The sequence below is a fragment of the Acomys minous genome (assembly GCF_964271855.1).
Source record: "Acomys minous genome assembly, chromosome: 5".
Taxonomy (NCBI): domain Eukaryota; kingdom Metazoa; phylum Chordata; class Mammalia; order Rodentia; family Muridae; genus Acomys; species Acomys minous.
Window position 1 is genome coordinate 57,876,647 of NC_140494.1, and position 18,387 is coordinate 57,895,033.

At 41.6% G+C, this 18,387-nt stretch overlaps 2 long non-coding RNA genes across 2 annotated transcripts in view; both read left to right on the forward strand.

The window, feature by feature from the left end:
• The window catches only part of LOC311597057, an 88,260-nt gene extending 87,137 nt beyond the window's left edge, over nt 1–1,123 (forward strand). The window contains exon 4 of the long non-coding RNA XR_014779076.1: nt 805–1,123. This is a non-coding gene — a long non-coding RNA (uncharacterized lncRNA). The remainder of the gene's footprint in view (nt 1–804) is intronic.
• Nucleotides 1,124–2,328: 1,205 nt separating this feature from the next.
• On the forward strand, nt 2,329–12,602 carry LOC311597056. Its single transcript, XR_014779075.1, has 4 exons — nt 2,329–2,471; nt 6,797–6,855; nt 6,976–7,126; nt 10,646–12,602. It is a non-coding gene; the product is annotated as an uncharacterized lncRNA (long non-coding RNA).
• The last annotated feature ends 5,785 nt before the right edge of the window (nt 12,603–18,387 follow it).

The following is an 18,387-nucleotide window of genomic DNA, read 5'->3' on the forward strand; positions in this document are numbered from 1 at the left end:
GTAATCCACTATATAAACAAACTGAAAGGACAAAAACTCCACACAGTCATCTCATTGCATACCAAAAAAGTATTTAACAAAACCCAAGGCTCATTCATCTTAAAAGTCTTGGAGAGATCGGAGATACAAGGCACATACCTACACATAATAAAGGCTATATACAGCAAGCCGATAACAAAATCAAATTAAATGGAGAGCAACTCAAAGCAATTCCACTAAAATCAGGGACTAGACAAGGCTGTCCACTCTCTCCATAGCTCATCAATATAGCTAGAGCAATCAAACAACAAAAGGAAATCAAGAGGATCCACATCGGAAAGGAGGAAGTCAAAATATCACTACTTGCAGATGATATGATAGTGTACATAAGTGACCTCCAAAATTCCACCAGAGAACTCCTACAGCTGATAAACACGTTCAGTAAAGTGGCCAGATGTGAGATTAATTTTCTTTTTAAAAAATCAGGAGCTCTCCTGTATACAAATGACAGGCTGAGAAAGAAATTAGGGAAACTACACCCTTCACAATAGCCACAAATAATATAAAGTATCTTGGTATAACTCTAACCAAGCAAATGAAAGACTTGTATGAAGAAAAAAAAACTTTCAAGTTTCTGGAGAATAATGATTTTTTTAAAAATGTTTTTTAACTTGGAAAATTTCAAAGTAGGCATTTCTATGGGTTTGCCAACCGAGTTTGCTTAGGTCAAAGAAACAAGCACTCATGGCTCTAAGATAACTGCAAACTATCAACTAGAGCTCATTTCAAAATGGCTTATTTTAAGCTTCTTTTCTTTTCTTTTAGAAAGAAGAGGAAAATAAGCTGATCAAGAACCCACATGCTGTTGGCCAGGGGTCCCCAAAGCTCCCAGAGGCCCAAAGGATTTGAAGGGGCTGCCTTTAGGCTGTTTGTTGTGGCCTTTGGCTCTACCGCCTGCCTCTTTCCTTGTAGCTGGTTTATATTCCTTGGAAATTTCTACAGTGGCGTCACAGAGCATGGATAATTCTAATCTCATGAAAATTGGCAAGCAGAGTGCTTCTCTCCTACTTTGGAGAGAAAAGGCTGATTCTTTTGGGTGGGGGGATGGGGTGGGAGCTGCAGTTAATGGAGCAGATTTCACTTCTCTGACTGACTTCGCGTGCTTGCTTGTCAGCTCTGAGAGAAAGCAGGCAGAGCAAGCAATGCAGAAGAGTGTGTTTGCCCCTGGCGCAGAGCTTGCCCTGAAGAACTAATGAGCACTTAATTGTATTGATGTGGTCTTCCTTTACTGAGTCCTCATCCTGGATCACAGAAAAGAAAAAGAGGAAAAAAAAGAAGAAAGAAAGAAAGAAAGAAAAAAGAAAAGAAATCCACCCAAAACTATTATTTTCAAATTTTAGTTTGAAGGCAGCAAACCCAGTGAGTATTAAGTACGTTGATGCTCTGAGAGCCCAGACACACCTCTGATGACGGAGACAAAAGATCAAGTAACTTCTACTTTTATAAACCCACACATCTGTATTTAAACAGGGCAGCAGCAGCAGGCATTAATAATTAGCCTACAGTAACCGGTCAGAATCAAACAGACCTGTGCGAACCACTGCCCACGAATTCACTTAGCCTGTTTAAGATTTTACCATATTAAATTTCTTATGCAAAGTTGCTCACGGTAAAACAAAGTAAAGGATGGCTCGAGGACTTCTCGTCAGGCTTTTATTGCGGCAGATTAAATGTTTCCACTTTTGGCAACACCCTGCTGGTGTGTCAAGAGGAAGATCGGTTTAGACAGGTAAATGTTTTCCAATTACTTGTGGTCGAAGGGTTGCCAGGCTCCATTCTCAGTAAATAGAAATTCTGATTTGTGGGGCCAGCCCCGGCCTACTGGGAGGGAGGTACTGACAGATAGCGTCAACAGGTAAGTGTGTGGAAAGACTCAAAGCTGTTGTGGGAATGCTTCTGAGTGTTTGCCTGCAGAATTTTACTTGGCACTGCCAAACGGCTAGTCAGCAAGTATTTCGGGGCCAGGGTAATATGCATTTTTTTCAGATGGTATAGCTCAGCTACATAGATTTTCTCAGCTCTAGTACTTGGTAAGAAGAGGTGAGGACAGTAGCAAGAAATTTGGAAGCCACATCCTAGGGGCAGATTGAAGTATTCATGATTAATTATTGTATAGAGATTGATAATATTCATATCAATAAATTCTTTAGAAATACGATTTGACGGTGGGGCGAGTCTCACTTTTGCAGAGCAAGTGTGTAGAGGAGCTTTGGATGAGTTATGGAGGATGCACTACTGTTTCTAACTCCCACATGAACGTTGAACTTGTTACTCAGTCCAGGAGGCAGATATAAACAGACGCGGAGTGAGGCTGAGGCTGGTGCTGCATGTAACAAAGAGGCGCGGGACACAGATTCACCACCAACTCTTCAGCCAGGGAGCCAAGGTCATCAGATGAGGGAGGAGCAGCTATCAGACAAGAGTGAGGCTGTGTAAGTTGCAGAGAGACATCACATACGGCAATATGACATTTGCCTACACACAGTGCTTGCTGCAGACAGTATTTGTTGAAAAGTTTTTCAAAGCTCAGATGCTCAAATGAAAGACCATGGGTTTTATAGACACCAAGTAACTCATATTTCCTTCACTCCAGGGTTTTTGGGGTTTTTTTTTTGTTGTTTTTTTTGAGGCAGGGTTTCTCTGCATAGCCTTGGCTGTCCTGAAACTCACTCTGTGGACCAGGCTGGCCTCGAACTCACAGATGTCCTGCCTGCCTCTGCCTCCCGAGCGTTGGGATTAAAGGCGTGCATCACAACCATCCGGCCTGGGTCCAGGGTTCTAAACTCCAGGACAGGAGTCAGAATGGTAGGACAGATGGAAATTGCACACGTTGTTTATGAACCCAACTGGGAAAAACTGAGCACATTTTGTTTTAACACCTTCTGGCCGAAATGAAACTTTTCCTTTGAGCATTACAAACCGGAAGAGAACTGACGGTATCTTTCACTAATAGAGATACAAATATTTCCCGTCATATTCAGCAGGTGCAGGTACCCCAAGCCACTTCTTATCACGCTTTAAAGTCGCAGGCGCTAACCGACCAGCCTGCTGATCTCGTATCTGTACACTGGTAACAATACACAGGTTGCTATTTCTTACTGTTTTGACAACTGCATTTCATTAGTCTTTTCCCATATGATCTTACTGTTGTTAGCTATATACCGACAGGATGAAGTTATTTTTCTTATATATTTTAGGTAGTTATGCCTCACTATTAAAAACTTTTGTCTGTGGGGAACCAAATTTATATCTGTGTCAAGTTGTTAATTCTTTTTTTTTCCACATTTTTTCCTTTATTAATTTATTCTTGTTACATCTCAATGGTTATCCCATCCCTTGTATCCTCCCATTCTTCCCTCCCTCCCATTTTCCCCTTATTCCTCTCCCCTATGACTGTTCCTGAGGGGGATTACCTCCCCCTCTATATGATCATAGGGTATCAAGTCTCTTCTTGGTAACCTGCTGTCCTTCCTCTGAGTGCCACCAGGTCTCCCCCTCCAGGGGACATGGTCAAAGGTGAGGCACCAGAGTATGTGAGAAAGTAATATCCCACTCTCCACTCTACTGTGGAGAATGTTCTGTCCATTGCCTAGATCTGGGTAGGGGTTTAAGGTTTACCGCCTGTATTGTCCTTGGCTGGTGCCTTAGTTTGAGCGGGACCCCTGGGCCCAAATCTGCCTATCATAATGTTCTACTTGTAGGTTTCTAGGACCCTCTGGATCCTTCTGCTTTGCCATTCTCCCATGCTTCTCTCATCTAGAGTCCCAATAGAATGTCCTCCCCTCTGTCTCAGTTTCCTGGTAAGTGAAGACTTTCGTGGGACATGCCTGTTGGGCTAATATGCAGATATAAGCGAGTATATACCATTTGAGTCTTTCTGCTTCTGGGCTAACTCACTCATTATGATCATTTCTAGCTCAATCCATTTATCCACAAATTTCGGGAATTCCTTGTTTTTAATAGCTGAGTAGTATTCCATAGTGTATATGTACCACAGTTTCTTTATCCATTCTTCTACTGATGGACACTTAGGCTGTTTCCATGTTCTGGCTATTATGAATAAGGCTGCTATGAACATGGTTGAGCAAATTTTCTTGTTGTGTGCTGGAGCATCTTCTGGGTATATTCCAAGGAGTGGAATAGCTGGGTTTTGAGGAAGCCCTATTCCCATTTTTCTGAGATAGCTCCAGATAGATTTCCAAAGTGGTTGTACTAGTTTGCATTCTCACCAGCAATGAAGGAGTGTTCCTCTCTCCCCACATCCTCGCCAGCATGTGGTGTCGCTTGAATTTTTGATCTTTGCCATTCTGATGGGTGTAAGATGGAATCTCAGAGTTGTTTTGATTTGCATTTCCCTGATGATTAAGGAGGTTGAGCATGTCTTTAAGTGTTTCTCAGCCATTTGATATTCCTCTGTTGAGAATTCTCTGTTTAGTTCCAAGCCCCATTTCTCAATTGGGTTATTTGGTTTGGTGGTGTTTAATTTCTTGAGTTCTTTATATATTTTGGATATTAGACCTTTGTCAGATGTAGGGTTGGTGAAGATCTTTTCCCAGTCTGTAGGCTGTCGCTTTGTTCTCTTGACAGTGTCTCCTGTCTTACAGAAGCTTCTCAGCCTCATGAGGTCCCATTTATTAATTGTTGACATTAATGTCCGGGCTGTTGGTGTTCTGCTCAGGAAGTTGTCTCCTGTGCCAATATGTTCCAGGCTCTTCCCCACTTTTTCTTCTAAGTGACTTAGTGTCTCTGGTTTTATGTTGAGGTCTTTAATCCACTTGGATTTGAGTTTTGTACAAGGTGACAAATATGGGTCCAGTTGCATTTTTTTACACATAGACATCCAGTTAGACCAGCACCATTTGTTGAAGATGCTATCCTTTTTCCATCGAATGGATTTGGCTTGTTTGTCGAAAATCAAGTGACCATATGTGTGTGGATTCATATCTGGGTCTTCGATTCGATTCCACTGATCAACCAGCCTGTTGCTGTGCCAGTACCATGCTGTTTTAATTACTATTGCTTTATAGTACAGTTTGAGATCAGGTATGGAGACTCCTCCGGAGCACCTTTTATTGTACAAGATTGTTTTAGCTATTCTGGGTTTTTTGCAAGTTGTTAATTCATTTAAACAAAATCTTGAATTCTTTTAAAGATAGCACCAAAAATATTGTCAATTTGGGGCAGTGTTCTCACTGAGCTCCACCTGTAAGTAGCACTGGATGTTAGTATGGTGGATTTGTTAGTTAATGAACAGCTATTGACACGTTGGTGTTAAATGAAGTTTGTGTTGAGGGTCCTCTTAGTTTTTCTTAATGGCTGTTTTCCTCTTCTAGGAAATGGTCTAGAACACCACGCTGTACTTAGTCATTTTGTTTTTCTCAGACTCTTGTCGGCTGGGAACTCTTCCTTTGACTTATATTGTTTAAAGTTTGTGACTTCGCTGTTTCATTTGGCCTCACGTCTCCAGAGCATTAGAATCCTCCGTGGCTGGGGAGGGTGACAGCCAGTGCTGGATGTGGTGGCCTGAGAAGGAAGATGAGAGTTTACACTTTAACTGCAAGTGAGAAGTAGAGAGGACAAACTGGAAGTGATGTGAGGCTTCCCCCCTCACCAGTCACCTTTAGTGACATGCTTCTTCCAGCAAGTCTGCACAAGCCAAGCCTCAAAGATCACCGCCACCTGGGGGCCATGTGACCAAATGCCACCGCCACCTGGGGACCATGTGACCAAATGCCACTGCCACCTGGGGACCATGTGACCAAATGCCACTGCCACCTGGGGACCACGTAAACCAAATGCCACTGCCACCTGGGGACCATGTGACCAAATGCCTAAGACTATCGGGACATTTCTAATTCAAACCTCTACAGTTTGACTCTCGTTTTCTTTCTTCTGAATTTTTTTCTAAGCTTAAGAAAGGCAGCACTTCAGTACCATCACTGCTTTCTTCATCCTTCCCTCTCCATCTTCTTGTCTGCAAAGCTGAGAGAGCTAGAGTGGAGGAAGAAAGCAGCACATAGACACACAGACACACATACATATACACACAGACACACACATGCATACACACACAGACACACACACGCATACACAGATATATACACATAAACACACACAGACATACACACATAGACACACACAGACATACACACACAGACATACACACATAGACACACACAGACATACACACATAGACATACACAGACACACACAGACAGACAGACACAGACACACACACAAACTCACACAGACAGACACACATAGACACACAGACTGACACACAGATAGACACACACATGCACAAACACATACGTAGACACAGACACATAAAATACACAGACATACAGACACACACAGATAGACATACATACATACACATAGACACATACACACAGATACACAGATACACACATATACAGACATACACAGACACATACATGCACAAATACACACATAGGCACAGACACACAGATAGACAGATATACATGGAAACACAAGCACACACACACACACACACACACACACACACACACACACACAAGCAGACACAGACTCATAGATATACACAAGAGACAGACATGCAGATGGACACAAACACCCAAAACTTTCCTTATAAATTGCTCTAAGAAAAAGACAGTCTTGATTAGTGGGCTAAATTATATATAAATAAAATACAAATAAGAATGAATTCCATTGTTACCCAGGAAAGTTGTCTGTTGATACTATCTCTAAACCATGTTTACTCAAAATTTCACAGGAGTAGTAAGAGGGGATTCCTCCTGTAAGTCACAGAAACATGGCTCTGGAGGACAAAAGGTGAGAAGTCAGGTGCCTAACCAACTCCATGCAGAAACTGAGTGGCAGAATGTGTGTACCCATTGCCCATACCAATTTCCCTTATATGTATAGCAGTTTAATTTCCCTCTCCCTTTACAGCCTACATCCAGTTCTCCATGCCTCTGACAGCTGTGGGGTTAACAGAGGAGGAGGCAGGAAAGAGGAAAGAAACGGAACTAAAGTGAATCTGTCTTGGTGGGGCTGGGGGCTCAACTCAGTGGTGGACCACTGCCCAGATGCACAAGAAAAGGTACACAGAGACTGTTTCTCCCATGCTGGGTCCTGCTTTTACTTCCCTTTATAGCACATTCCACTCCTTTGCTTTCTCCCACTCTGTCTGCACTCAGGAGTGCAGAAGAATCTTCCTAGGGCTCCTTGCTCTAATTGAACAGCCAAGCCACAGAGATTGTCCCTGGATCTTTAGGAAATTGCTAAGATGAGATACGTCATAGTCAGAGCACTTTCCATGTGGACTGGGAATTGGGGATAATCTCTCCACCCCTAGAAATGCCCATAACTTATCAGGAGGAAGATGAGGAGCACCCTAGTGTATCCACTAGCTAGAGTGAGGATGCTCTGTCTGGATAAGTAGTCTTGGATGCCTTAATGGATACTTGGTGAATGTTTGGGGGCGGGGGGCATGAGAAGGTCACCTGCCATGCTTTCAGGTAACTGTTTTTTCTTCTCTTTTTTGAGTGTTTTATTATCCCAACCAAATATGTGCCATCTATGTATTGCTTAATTGACTGGTGGCCCAATCTTTAAGAAATTCAGTTCAGTATAGGGAGCACATTTGGCAAGGACTGGCTTTGCTCAGCAGGTATGAACTTTTAATTTTTGTTTTGTTTTAGTTTGATTTGGCTTTTAATGTGTATTTGAATTCTTTGGGGGCAGAGTCTACATGCGTGCTTGTCTGACCACAGTTCTCCCTCACGTCCTTAACCTGGCAGTTCCCTGAGTACCATGTGCAGTTCTTAGCTCTACTCACTCTGTCATCTTCCTGGCCCCAGCACCCTTTGGAGTTTTCAACCCACTATGTAAGATATCAGTTGTATCATCTTTGTAACTTAATGTTTTAGAAGTTACCAAATAAAATTCCGAAACATACACCACAAAAAAAGGTTCCCTATCCTGGGTGGTCATGCAGTGAGATTGGCTATCTGATTTATTATTTTTTTCTGTGCCTTGTTTTCTCATTTATAGTATGGGTGCTGAGGGTGTAAACCGTTTACTTTCCATCTTGCTCCTTTCGTTTCTTTACTTTCTCTCTCCCTATAATCTGCAATGGTTCCTGCCATACATCAGGGAGGGGCTCAGTCAGGGATGCTTGATACATTGTCCTCAATGAGTTTTAATACATAGATTTTATTATTTAGAAAAGACTTAGGTCCACAGAAAAATTGAGGAGTAGATACAAAGGGGTTCCATAATTCCCTTGGCCATATATGCACAGCCTCTTGTACTATCGAGGTCCTGTGTTGGGGTGGCATCTTGGTCCCAGTCAGTGAGCTTACACCGATCCATGGCTGTCACTGCAAGACCTTCAGTCACAGTAGGGTGATGGACATTCCGTGGGATTTAACAAATATGCAGTGTCATGTGGCCACCAGATTTGCATCATATGGAGTAATTTCACGGTGCTTAAACTCCCGTATGCTCTGCCAATTTATCTTGTTCTAACTTCAGCCCTGGACAACCAGTGCTTAACCCAATGCCTAGTTCTTTCTTTTTGCTTTTGTTTTTGAGACAGGACTTCTCTCTGTAGCCTTGGCTGTCTTGGACTTTGTTGACCAGGCTGACCTTGAACTCACAGAGATGTGCCTGCCTCTGGCTCCCCGAGTGCTGGGATTATAGGCTTGTGCCACTGAGCCTGGCTACATAGTTACTTCTTGACTATGTTCCCCCTACGCCGGGCCATGTGACCTTTAACATGTGACTTCTTTAGATTCCTTTGGTGAATCTGATCATCAGATGAAGAGATGAGAAAATAAATATACAAAAATCACATCAAGGAGAGTAAGCAAATGTGGTAAGGAGCCGGTCAGCCTCTACTAAGTATTTTTCTATTTATTTAAACAAGTGTGACAATGTATCTCACATACAATGGTGAAGCCTCACTGTGCTCAGCAGTCTTGTCAATAGATACTTGGCTCCCTTAAGGAGCTCTGTATTTTTAAAGTATTTTTGGTTTTAAGCTATGCTAGGATGAATTGAGCAGACTCTGAAACATGCTGGGAAGGAAGAAGATTCCTTCCTAAGATCTGTAGGAAGTATAGGTGATTTTTCTACTAGAACTTCAGAAAGTTGTTGTAAAGCAGACATTATGCAAACCGGAACAATGTCTGACCATATTACAAAGAAAGTTGCTCACTGGCCTCACGTGTGTCTGTAGCTGGTGTTGGGAGTTGTTTCTGTTTTGCTCTGCTGGTGGTCCCATGATTCAGCTGTCGGATCTTTCATGTCCAGCTGCTGCTAAAAAAAAAATACCAGAAAGGACAAGTAGAGACCTGTTAATCACTGAGGGAGCTTCGAGCATTATAAACTCAGTTTCCTAGCTCCACTGAAGAGATCTTCCAAGTGCAACCAGGGCAATTTTCATTTCATTATAATTAAGTTAACGAGTCTGATTTCCTGCTTAAGAACACAAGGAAGTACAAATTAGAGGAAGCACAAACTCTTTTTATAGAAGTATAAAGTTATCTGTCATTTGGATATTCCCCAATGAGAGATAACGTTGGCACGGATGGAAGGGGAAAGAAAACAGAACAACCCGCCGGATAAACAATGGAAACCAGTTGGAGGCAAGGTACAGGCAAGAGTCTCAAGTGAGCTCAGAGCACACAACTGCAAAATAGTGGGGGAAAGAGGAGCTGTTCCCAAACATTGAGATGAAACCGAGTCACCAGTGTAACTTCTCAACGTATCTTCTCACACATGTCATAGTATGTTCAGGCTAAAAAGGCATTTGATTTGAACTTTCACCAGACAGCTTGAACATGATCCCCAAGATCCGATGAAAGGAACTGAAGTCTGGGAGAGAAACATGGGTGAGAAGATACTGCAGACAGGAGAGCTTGCCCGAAGAGCCATAAATTATAACAGAAGATGTACGGCTGTTAATCTGGCCGTTCTGTTATTCTCTACCTCCCCCTGGCCCTGATGGAGGCTGTGGCTTGCAGAGGTGTCCCTCGTGTGTACTAAAAGTAGAATCCTTTCAAAGCTATGCCGGGCGTGGTGGCGCACGCCTTTAATCCCAGCACTCGGGAGGCAGAGGCAGGCCGATCGCTGTGAGTTCAAGGCCAGCCTGGTCTACAAAGTGAGTCCAGGATGGCCAAGGATATATAGAGAAACTCTGTCTCGAAAAACCTAAAAAAATAAAAAATAAAAATAAACCAAAGCTAGAGAACCTGTTTTTTTGTTTGTTTTTTTGTTTGTTTGTTTTTAGCAATATTTGAAGATGCTGATACTTTAAAGAGCAAAGACTAGGCACATTTGATGATGATTATACCAGGCCACGAGCTTCCTGGTCATAATACTTACCAAGGCTGCAGCAAAGGACACGATAGTGTGGAAAAAACAATCTAAGTACCAGTGATGTTCTCGGCTCTCAGAAATGATCAAAGGTCTTGTTTGTTGCTTTAAAGTACTTATTTTGCCATGGAAAGAGCCCACTTTCCTCATTGTCCTCAAATAATGCAAAAGGCTTTTTGGAAGTATTTGAATGATTAGATTTTTATAAGAGGGTCTTGGTTGCTTTTCTTTCACACAGAGTCTTCACGTGAAGAACATGTGATGGCCGGTGGCTTGGCAGAGCTCTTCCGTGTGCCATGATAAAGACTGTGCCAGGAGATAGGAACCTTCCAGCTGCAGCAGGACAGAGAAACACAGAGTAATGGTCACCACAGAATGATTTTGGTTAATTTCAACAAAATGGCCTCATCCTTTCCTAGAAGCCAAAAAGAAAATCTGGGTCTAGATAACCAACAGGTATTTGAGCAATTTAGCCCTAGACTTTGCTCAGAGTTATGCACCAGTTTTGGCACTGTTTCTCAAACCCGCGGGGCTCCCCTGTAAGCTGCGAAGAAAGCTGATGCTGTGGCCTCAGGAATAATCTCCATGGAGCTGGTGGGCGACTGCTACCTGGCTGCTTGCAAAAGCATTTTGTTTTATTAAATGTCACAGGATTATTTTTTTCCTTGCTTGTTTACCACTATAGGCTTTATAGCTGTAGGTTTTACATTCACATCTACAATCTATTTTGAGTTAGTTTGGTTTATGGTAGAAGATATAATATATGTATATACACATCTCTTTACACACACACACACACACACACACACACACACACACAGAGAGAGAGAGAGAGAGAGAGAGAGAGAGAGAGAGAGAGAGAGAGAGAGAGAGAGAGAGAGAGAGAGCTATTTCAGCACCTTTTCTCCCTAGTGATTTCCTTTTTATCTTTATCAATTGGTCTATTAAAATGTTATTGATATACTGATGCTCCTAAAGGATATTCGCCTTAAAGTTTGGTTTTGCTATGGTTTTTGGTTTGGCATCAGGACAATGCTGGTATTGTAAATGATTTGGGAAACATTTTCTCTTTGATATTTTTGAAAGAGTCAGAGTGAAACTGATGTCCTTTCTCGAATAAGTTAGCCTATGATTTATTTAGAAGTTGAAGTTTTACAGTGTGGATGCCCAAATCACGTAGTATTTTGTCACAAAGCTTTGATAGTGTGTATGTGCTTTCAAAATGTAAGTCTGTTTTATCTGTGCTGTGTGTATTGACATAAAATTATTCATGATGCCCTTTCTGTTTTCACCTGGAATCTGTAGCCTTTTATTATTCAAATGGATAATTTGCACCTTTCCCCCCTTTTTGTCTTCCAGATTAATTTGACTATAGTTTTAAAAAATTAACCTTATTGGTCTTTTCAAGGAAACAGCTTTAGGCGATTAGTACTGTATATTGTTTTTCCTTTGGTTCATGTCTGCTTTCATCCTCCTCCTGCTTACTGTAGCTTTATTTATTTTGCTTTTCTAGTTTCTTCAGGTAGAAACTAAGGTAAGCATTCAAGGCCATTCTCACATCCACTGTACGCATTCAATACTACAGGCATTAATTCCCTCAGCAGTTGTTGCAGTAATATTTTGTTCATTCAAATTATTACCTAATTTTACCCTTGACTCTTGAGTTAAAGATTATTATTACTTAATTTTGTAGATCTTCTATTGACTTTGAATTTATGACTTATTTCGCTTATGGTTATAGAGCATGCTATTTGGACCTATATCTTTCTAAAATTATCAAGACTTGTGTCTTGTGATCCCAATATGGCCTATCTTGGTACATTTGTTGTGTGAACTTTAAAAGGATACATGGATTGCTGTTTGAAACTTTTCAAGTGTTATGCTCTGTTATGCTCTGGAACTACACTCTGTGAAGATTTTGGATGACTCAAACTGTACAGTAAGGCAAGATGCAAGGTATAGTTACCAAAATGCCTAATCTTTCAGTAAGAGGTGAAAAGCTTAAAACTTATCAGTGTTCCTCAAATAGATATATTTAATAGCATGCAACAAAATATCTAGATATGTTACTAGTTTCTCTTTTTTCATCCAGATGTTTGGCATCAGTAACTATGGCAAGAGTTTTAAATACCAGGTACTGTGTTGGTTCAATGTGTATTGAATTAAAAATAAATTTTGTTTATAAATGCAGAAAACATCGTGTTTTTGTCCAAGCAACAAAATTAGTACCATTAACTTTAGAGAAAAAGTCACATTGCAAATGATTTCCATAAATGTAATAATCACCTTACTATATCCATAAGCTCATTATTAAGAATTTAAAAATGTATTAGCTTTGAAATTGGGGAAGGGAACAAGGGAGTGTCTCTGCCTTTTCCAAGGTGTTACTCTCCAAGGAGCACATGACTAACAGGGAAGGTATGTGAGTCTTGGGGCATCCCAGCAGTCTAGTGAATGAGCAAATTCTTAGTGGTGTTATGACATCACCAGGGAGCATGACTTGGGTCAAGAGCTTGGCAGGAGGCGTTGGGAACAGTAGAATCAACAGTGATCATGACTGGCAACCCATCATACTGGCTACCATAAAACCAAAGAGAGAACTGATTGTGCTTCATGCACAGCGGCAGGTTTAACAGAAAATTAGACATGTTTATAGACCCAGATTTACAGCACGCCTTGTAAACACCTTATTACTTAGAATCCAGTCTGCTGTCCTAGAAACTAAGAATGTGACTTTGTTGAGCACTAGGATTTGTTGACATAAATGTCTTGACTAAGTTTGCCATTGTGGTTAACCAAAACGCATTTACTCCTGGGAAAGTAAGCACAAGCAAACAAAATGCCTCTTATACTACAATACAGTATGTTTCAAATCGACCAATCTTAATGCTATGACATAAATATGCTTAATGTTTATGGAATTTTTAGAAACCTTCTGCCATGTTGGGCTTACCATCCTGTGTAAGTCTCACTGAATGGCAATGTGTTTTCAGAATTGCATGTGCCTAACAGCTTCATCAGAAATATTCAGAAAACCGGCCATGAATACCAGAGCTGACCACGCAGCAAATAAAAGTGGGTCATGGTCTCAGACATTAATGTGGATAAATCCACCCTGCAACATGTAATAGCGGCACCCTGAGATGGTTAACAACAATTAAAATTAGAGAACTAATGGAAAATAATGCTGAATAAACATTAGGAAACCACATGAAAATATGTCCAAGGAAGGCAGGGTATCTGGCTGAACCCACAAAGCGGAGGAAATTTCTAGGGAAGAATGTAAATTCAGACATTCTGGCTAAGGCTTAAAAATTCATTCGTTTAACTGTAGATAAAGCTCCTAGCTTGGGAGGAGATTTCATTTTGAGGGGTGGGGAAGGATATTAACCAAACCAGCTCACCACCCCTCCTATTCTCGCTGGCTTCTAATGACTCCTCCAAAAATGCAGTTAGAGGGAAGAGTTTCATGTTTGATGTAAATAAGGACCCATTATTGCCTAGTTTGAGTATGAAGTGGTCAACCCCCTCCCATGCAGCTTGCATCAATATGATCCTCAGGAATTGTGAAGAAGAGGATTCCTTCATAACGGGTGAGGTAAAGAGCAAACAAATATAGATTCACCAGATCCCACAAACCAGGCCCTATAAATGACAAGAATCTGGAAGCCTCTCTAACAGAATGGTGTGGCTGACACCATGAGCCAAAGCAAAGGGAAATGACCACATGAAGCAATAAAAACCATTTTACAAGTTCACAATATGGGAAATGTGGTTCTGGAGCAGTGTACGCCATGGTGACTTGGGGGTTAGTTGATAAAGAGCTACACACCTCCCAGGATCAATGCAGTCAGAGGTCACATGGATGGAGCAGAAGGTTCTAGAGGAGAGTTTTGGTGCTTACAGTCAATATAGGAATTGATGTTTATACTGCTTGGGCACAAATGCATTCTGGGAGGGACAAACTCAAGGAAGCCCCCCAAAGACCAACTAGAACAAAGCAATTAGATGTGCACATTCTCATTAGGGGGAAACCAAAAAAAAAAAATGAGTTTGCAATCAAATGTTTTCTGAGGAATATGATCACTGATCCAAATGCTGATGGGGAGCAGGGGATAGTCTGGTTAGCTTTTAGTACCAAGAAAGAGAGCTTATGAGGAAATTATCAAAAGATAAAACACAAACCTTCTAAATCAACAGTTTAGCTTCTCCCCATAAAGGTGGCACGTGGGAGATTGGGCATCATGGGAAATGCTGAAAGGCTGAGCCACCACCACAATGGCTGCTTGCTACGGATGGGACTGAAGCACAGCAGAGGGGAAGGCTAGCCTATTGTGAGTGGCTTTCAGATGTCCCAGCAGAATCTTCGACTCTACTGAAGAAATGAACACTGTAATGCTTGTGGACTATAGCTCCTACCTCCGCCATAGCTGCCTGGACATCTTCTACCTTACAGTTGGTGTTCTACAAAATATTTGCCTATATAAGAGATGTGGACTGTTAAAATATTGTAAGGCAATTAGGAATATGATTTCTGAAGTCCATTTTGATGCTATTGTATGACTCGGGCTGTATGGCAGAATCCGGCCTTCAAAGCATCTCCCCTTATGCAGCTGTGAGGTTGGGGTGGCTGTGGCTGATGAAATGCTGGAGCCCACAAGCACTAGTCTATCTTTTGAAAGTAGAGAAGTGAACAGGATTAGTAGCTACAGTGCCTGTGATTTGGACAAGACAGATTCGTCAGCAAGGAAGGTTGGGAAGGCAGCATCTAAATCAATTGATCAAACGGCAATATCAGAAATAAAAAATGGGGGCAGACTTGGTGTCTGAGACACTGGTATAATTTCCAGGAGTGGATGTTGCTCACAGTTATTTTGAAAGAGGGAACACCCCTGGCTACCAACGACCTTCTGTATTCTGGTATTTCTTAATATTAGGTTTCATTTTCAGTGTTAAGTGCTACTTTTATGAGTTACTTGCAGAAAACCTAAGTCTCCGAGGACCAGGAGGACAGCTGACCTCTGGGTTAATTCCAGAGACAACGCATCCTTCTTTAGTCAAAAAAGGGCAGTTGATAACTTCACAGTATTTTCCCAGACGTGTTCTCACTTTTGCCTCTTGACAATGACTTACAATGATGCAAGGGCACCCGTGTTCATTTTATTTCCCAGACGAGAGAACCGAAGATTAGAAATGTTTAGTGTTGAGCCCAAAACACAGGGCATCTCAGCAGAGGGATGAGGATGAGCTCTGGGCCTTGGTCTCAGGTTTCCGACTCCTTTGCAACATCCTCAGCATGTGCATCTTTCACGAGGAGCGCCTATGATGGAGTTCTGGGTTCCTTAAGGCTTGCTCTCTTTGTTGGGATTCCTTTGTGTCTGACGGCCAACTGCATTTTGCCATGGCCAAATCTCCCATGCAGGCTCAAATCAGAATGTTTCTATTAAAAATCAACAGTCCTCTGGAAATAAACATGCCACTGAAAATTGTCTCAATCCAGTGACTCAGCAGATTGTGCAGCAACAGCTTGTGGAATTGCCTTTGGTTTTTGTTTTCATAGGCATCTATGACATGAAGACAGACACCAGGCTTTGGATGCCCTTGTCTTCTTCCTCTTAGAATTCTTGCCTTCCCCCTACTGGGCTGAGTGCCTGGCGAGAGAACTTGTCTTGATAAAAACACCTTGGATTCCACTTCTAACAACAAAAGTAAAGGGTCCAATAAAAAGCAAGGTTTATCCTAAATGGTCCTCTAAGAGTGGGTGGCTTTTCTTTTCTTTCTTTTTTTTTTTTTTTTACTTTATGATTGTGTGTCTGTGTGTTCATGTGTGTTCAGGTGCATGTGTGTGGGGCGAGCATGTGTGAATTTGCATACACATAGAGGGAGGTGGACAATCTCTGATGTCATTCTTTAGGCTTGTCCACTTTTCCTTTCCTTTGCTCTTTTTTTCCTTTAAATTTATAAAAAAATTTCTTTAGGCATGGTCTCTCAATGACCCAGAGTTTGTCAAGTAGGTTCAGCTGGCTGTAGACACGTGAAGAATCCTTTACCAAGAATGAAAGATCAACTACAAAGTTAATAGTGCTACAAAGAGCTAATCCTGCTTCTCTCTCTCTCTCTCTCTCTCTCTCTCTCTCTCTCTCTCTCTCTCTCTCTCTCTCTCTCTCTCTCCTTCCCTGCCTCCTTTCCACCTCTATCCTTCCTCCCTCCCTCCCCATCTCTCCCTCTCAGACAGCGTCATAGTCATATAATTTTATTTCTTGAAATCACTATGACCTCAGTGAGAGCCTTAGAATCACTGTTCCATTTTGACTCTAGAAGTTTTTACTGGCTTCGCTTTGTTTGTATAGTAAGGGAATTGTCCCTGTCTCAAGTCTGGATCTAGGAAATTGGGCTGTGCACCCCAGAGGCTCTGTTTTGAGCATGTCTGTCTGGCAGTGGTGAACAAGAAATGCGTGTGACAGTTACCACGTACCAAGCAGTGCTGCAAACGCATTAGGCCTCCTATATGTAGTCAGCAGAGGCCCAGGCATTTAAACAACCTCAGAGTAAGTTCCCCTCTACTGGTTGGCAGCTCTTTATAATGGGTGTGGTTATGGATGCAGTGTAGCAGAATAAAGTATCACGGGCTCTGAAAATGTGGGCTAAATAATCTCTCCTCTCTTAAGTTGTTCACTCAGGCATGTTGGTTAGAAACAGACAAGTGTTAACGAGTGCATGTGGGAACTTGCAAGCCACCGTCATTTTGACTGCATAGCAATGATAGCTATGACAATGTTGTCTTTATATTTAGCTCTTCACAGTGGGGACAGAGACACGTTTTCTAATTCACATTGATGGGGTATCCTGATTCTAAAATTAGAGGAGACAGTATGAAGGCAATATAAAAAAAAGAAAGCAAGAGAGTCTTTTATCGAAACCACAGAACATCGAATGAAATATCTTGCAGGTTTTAAAAACACGTATAGGTTGCAGGCTGGAGAGATGGTTCAGTAGGTAAGAACAGTAGCTGCTCTCCTAGAGGACCCACGTTCAATTCCCAGCACCTGTATGACAGCTCACAGGCCGCTGTCATTCCAGTTCAAAAGAATCAAACATGCTTTTACAGCTTCAATGGGCTTCAGGCACACTAGAGGTACACAGACATCCATGCAGCCAAGACATTAAAATACATATAATAGTAATTAAAACATAAAAATATGTTAGGTGTGTACATGGGCACATGAGCATGTAAAGGTCCAAGGTTGATATTGGAAATGAGAACTCAGGCTTTAACTACCGACTGAACCCATCTCCTGAGCTCCCTAGATTGGGAAAACTGCCCAGTGCTTAGCCACCCTGTGGGCACTGGCAATCTCTATGCCAGAGGCTTGGAGTTGGATCTGAGACCCCAGATTAAAGGTGGAAGCTCAAGGCTTTTGTAGGAAACATTTCTTATATTATTATTACTTATGCATTTTTATAAAATTTGCATATGTTAGAAGATGAAAAACTACAATTTTTCTCCCTTGAGGATCATACAAACTAATTCTTACTTAGCTAAAAACCGAACGAGTTTAAAATTTTAAATCAATTATACTCTGCTGTTAATTGAATAATTTTGACCCATGCTGGTATACTTAACGTTAGACAGTCAATTTCCAAGGATTGGAAGTGTGACATAGACATCTCAAATTCTGGTTGTCTAGAATTAATTTCTTGAGTCAGGCATGGCATGGCAGGCCTGTAATCCTCAGTATCTGGGAGGCTGCACCACAAGTAGCCTGGACTCTATAGCATGTTTCTGTCTCAAACCAAACAAGACAAAATAAACCAAGCTTATTTCTTCTTGTTTCTGACAATGCTCAAGTGTTCTCATTCAACAATTTAAGCACTACTACTGAGTGATGTAGGCAACTGCTACATCCTACATGCTGCTGCCTGACACTTGCCAGTGGCTTCGGAGTTTATAGCTCCTTCTAGGCTGGTAGGCAAGAATTC